Below are 4,660 nucleotides of genomic sequence, written 5' to 3'. Positions count from 1 at the left end.
ACTTGATTGAGCTTAAGGTTATGCTAGGTAAAATAAGAATGTAAAAGATCATTATCAAATAGTTTTACTTATATGTTGGAATATGAATTACAAAGTAAAAACACTGGGAAAAAAGACAGAAACTAATTCTAGACTCACTGAAAATTATAAGGATTACCAAATGCATGCCTCTTTCCAGATATCCCTTTCTGACTTGATAACAAAATAATCCAATTCTGACTAAGTCTAAAGCAATCACCTTTTTCCTGGTAAGTAGAGAAGATACTAGCACTGTTCTTTATTTCAACCTTGCATATAGAAGTGTTTTAAGAAAATATCCCAGGGTTAAGAGTAGTAGTATAGTGGGTTGCCTTGTATATGGCCAACCCAGATTTATTCCCTGATGCCCTATATTATCCTTGAGCTAAGCAGGAGTGATCCCTCAGTAAAGAGCCAGGAGTAAGCCCTGAGGCACCACTAGGTGTTCACTCATACATACACATAGCCACACTGTAGTGGCAACACTGCAATGGTCATGAGTGGAGGACCAAAAGAATTTTATAATGTCAGGCTAAAATCAATGAGTTTCATGAAATCTATGTAAGAATCCTCAAACTTCATTAACATTTTTAAAAAAGTTTATTTAATTTAGTGACCATAAGTGGATATTTCTATTAAATAAAAATGAATACAGTATTATAATATATTAACCCTCTCTGTTATAAATATATTCCCCAAACTTTATTAAAATTTATTTATTCTGCAACCAAAACTTATTTCCTACCTCAAACAGAATGATCACAGTGCGTGGTCCTAGAGTCCCCCGGAGGGGCCCGGCCAGCGGGGAAACGGCTGGGAGGCTCTTGGACTTCCGCATTCTTATTTTGCTGAGTTAAAAGAACAACCACACCTGTAAAAAATCTGAGAGAGGTTAGTAAAGAAGACCCCAGGCGAAGTTCCGGTCAGAGGCAAAATTTATTGGGTTCAGCAACTCTTATATAGAGGAGGAGAAATGGGCAGGAAAAAGAACATGTCAATCATACTTTTTGGCGGGAAGGTTTTTAGAACAAAGGGCAGTAAAATATTCAGAAGGGATGGAGACCTTATGTCTCCAAAGTGGGATCTGCAGCCGCTTATCTGGGCTAACATCAGTTTGTGAAGGGGGCAGGTTTTTGAAGGTAGCTATTAACTCCGGAAAGAAGCTAAAGGGAGTGGTCTAGATCTGGATTTAGCATTGGGGGTGTTCACTTTTCCTTTGGCTTCAAAGAAAAAATCTCCTTCAGCTGTGAAATACCTTTCCTGTTAGTCCAACAGCTTACAGCAAAATCAGCAGATGGGCAGCCTTAGGTAAAGGCTGCATAAAAGACAGAAGACAGAAAAATTGATCCTCTGACAGGATACTGTCTCCAACATCACAGAAGTAGCCGTCTTTAATAAATTTATATTAAAATTGCATATAAATTGTTAGAATACAATAGCATTTTAAAATATTAGTACCAAAACTCAGTAATATTAGTAATCATAATGAGAAATAATTGTTTTTCATATGTTAATGTGAAATCATAACATTTTATTTTGTTCATATTTCATAGTACCTTTCATGTTTTCTATAAAAATAGAACTGAGTAGTCAGATCTGAACCCAGCCAGCTTCATAGACTCACTCTCTTCTCGAAAGATATGTAAACCAAGCCATAAAATATTATGGTACACTGGCCATGCAGTAATTGCTGAATGCAGAGTTAGGAGTAACTGGGTATATTCGACCTCACCCCCTCAAAAAAAAGTGTAAAAGAAAAAAATAAAAGAAATAGAATAAATGAAAACTTCTTGAATAGAAACAATGTTATAAACATTTAGAATGTTCTTATATTAACCTTTAATAAAAATAGTATTAATATTTTAATATTTGCAAAAATATTTCAAACAAGGTTTCAATAACACTTGAAAAAATTCTAAATATTATATAAATATCTTTCAATGATAAAGGAGTATTTATTAAATAGAATGGAAACTATTACCACTAAAAAGTATTATAAAGCTTAAATAATTGCAATCATGTGACACTTATCTTTGAGATAAAACACACTCAGATAAATTAAAAAAATTAAATCGTGTATATACTAAAACATATGGGAAAAATGATAAAAAAAAATTCAATAAAGAGGAAAATTTACCATTTGGAAAGAAAAAAGAGAATCCCGTTTCTCTCCTAACCAAAAAAAAATAAACTTTAAATGAGCACAAATCTAAACATTTAAGAAATAAAAAGGTACTGAAAAAAATTAGATAAATCTTAAATAATTCTGAAGTGATTCTAATTATGACCTTAATCCCCAGAATTGAGAAAAGACTGTCAAATTTGATGGAGAGATAGCACCGTGGTAGGGCATTTGCCTTGCATGTGGCCAAACAGGACAGACTCTGGTTTGATTCCCAGCATCCCATATCGTCCTCCGAGCCTGCCAGAGTTGATTTCTGAGCACAGAACCAGAAGTAACCCCTGAGAGACACCAGGTGTGACCCAAAAAAAAAAAAAAATTTGACTACATCAAAATCCAAAGTTCTAAAGATAATTACAAGTTCTGACTGAAAAAATACAATTAAAAATTAATAACAAGACCTGACATACTGGGGGGGGAAACATAGCCACACATATAACAAAGGGATTTTCATTCTCTGTACAAGCATATGCAACCACATATTAAACATGACTCTTAATAATATATTTTACATAGTGTGTATCATCATAATAATAAAAATATAAAAGTATATATAAGTATATGCATATGTGTAAACATAAAAGTATATATATAAATCAAGATTCACTTACTTCATTTTACATAGCAAGAATAGCCTTTGAGCATATCAGATATTTATGGGCATGAATATTACTGTAGCCCACTCTCACATATTTTTTTTCTTACTTGCTTTTATTCTTTCTTCACTCCACATGTATGCATAGGAAAACATGCAAACACAAACAAATGCAATCACACAATCTAAGAAACCTAGCTTTCCAGCACTATGATCTTAGGCTATCCAAGCAAACCAGCACAGGAGAAAATGTCACTTTTACTTTTATGAAGGGTAGATAATATCACATTAGACAATTGAATTGCAACTTTATTACAGAAATTTTATGTTTTCAGGTATGAACATTTCATAAAGTGAGTATTTATTAAAGGCATACAATGTATCAGGCAGTTTTAATTAATGAAAGTACAGCAGAAAACATAGAAAAGCATTTTTATATTTAAGTAAAATCATTATTGGAAAAGGCAAACAATTAACAAATTAGTGTTTTATACAATGACTACTATAGGAATTATCCCTTTCATAAAAAAGTTGTACATCTGTGCTCGCAATAACTCTCAATCTCTAGTCTGATTCTTTTCTTTCTTACATATTTACATAAGAGGTTATGTGCGCAATTAGTAAGATGGTAACTACCCAAATAGAAACAAGAGGTCTCATAACGAAGCCTATATTTCCTGTGACTTGATGATTTTAGACTTCTCAAGAGTGATAAATATTTTTATATTGTTAAAAGCACCCATTCTCTAGTATTTTGTTATGGCAGTCTGAGCTAATTAATGGCATACCTAATTTAGTGAACTAACATTCAGTGCAATTTTAAAAATCATAATGATGGAATTGTTCATAATGTGAATAAACTTTATGTCATTAAATTTTACATTTACAATTTATTATTGTTAATTTAAGGCTGTTCTAAAACAATAAGAAATTTTTTCTTATTTTATTTATTTATTTTGCCTTAGATGTATTTTTTAATATTTTTTATTATGACCAATGTGAATTACAAGTCTTTCACAGTAATATTTAAGGTACATAGTGACATTGAATCAGGGGTATTTCCACCACCAGTGTTATCTTCCCTTCAACTCTGTTTCGAGCATTCCCCTCCTTTGCCCCCCCAGACTGCTAGTATAGCTGGTCCCATCTGTGTATAGCTTGTTGAAGATTGTGTATAGATTCTGTTGTCATTGACTTTGGGTTTGGTGTTTATGTCTGATCATTTTTATTTCTACTCAATGTTCATACTACTGTTTGATTCTGGTGCTATCCAATTTTTCCCTCTCAGTTTATGAGGTAGAAAAAGATGATTCAATTTATGTGGTTCTGTTTGGAAAAAAAAGAAAAGAAAAGAAAAGAAAAAAAACAAAATGTAAAAAACAAAACAAACAAACAAAAAACAGGAGAGTTCTTCTAGAGGTTATAAATATCAATTTAAAAAGAAAATGGGGTCTACGGCCATACCACCCTGAACGCTCCCGATCTCGTCTGCTCTCGGAAGCTAAGCAGAGTCGGGCCTGGTTAGTACTTGGATGGGAGACCGCCTGGGAATACCGGGTGCTGTAGGCTTTAAAAAAGGAAAAAGAAAAAAGGGAAAAATGAAGAAAATCATAACAAAAAATAGCGGGAAAAAAAACACAAAAAACAAAAACTTTTTTTATTATTTTAAATTCAATAACCTCACCTCACTCTCTTTTAGTTGCTTGCCCAAAAGGCAGACATGTCTTTAGTCTCTCTGAAGAACAGGATACTATAAGAAAAATGTTTATCACATCTTTTGAAAATAGGACTTTGGAAAAAATACAAGTTCTGGTAAGTTTTCAATAAATTAACTGTCACATTGTAAGTTAATAATTGCCTGAAGG

General features: G+C 32.6%; 1 non-coding gene across 1 annotated transcript; it reads left to right on the top strand.

Annotated features, from left to right (window-relative positions):
• Positions 1-4,245: 4,245 nt before the first annotated feature.
• Positions 4,246-4,364, top strand: LOC126015083 (5S ribosomal RNA). The gene has a single exon (XR_007497982.1). It is a non-coding gene; the product is annotated as a 5S ribosomal RNA (ribosomal RNA).
• Positions 4,365-4,660: the final 296 nt, after the last annotated feature.

The sequence above is a fragment of the Suncus etruscus genome, chromosome 7, assembly GCF_024139225.1.
Source record: "Suncus etruscus isolate mSunEtr1 chromosome 7, mSunEtr1.pri.cur, whole genome shotgun sequence".
Classification (NCBI taxonomy): Eukaryota; Metazoa; Chordata; class Mammalia; order Eulipotyphla; family Soricidae; genus Suncus; species Suncus etruscus.
Note: the sequence above shows the minus strand (reverse complement) of the source record. Positions and strands in the feature narration are given on the sequence as shown.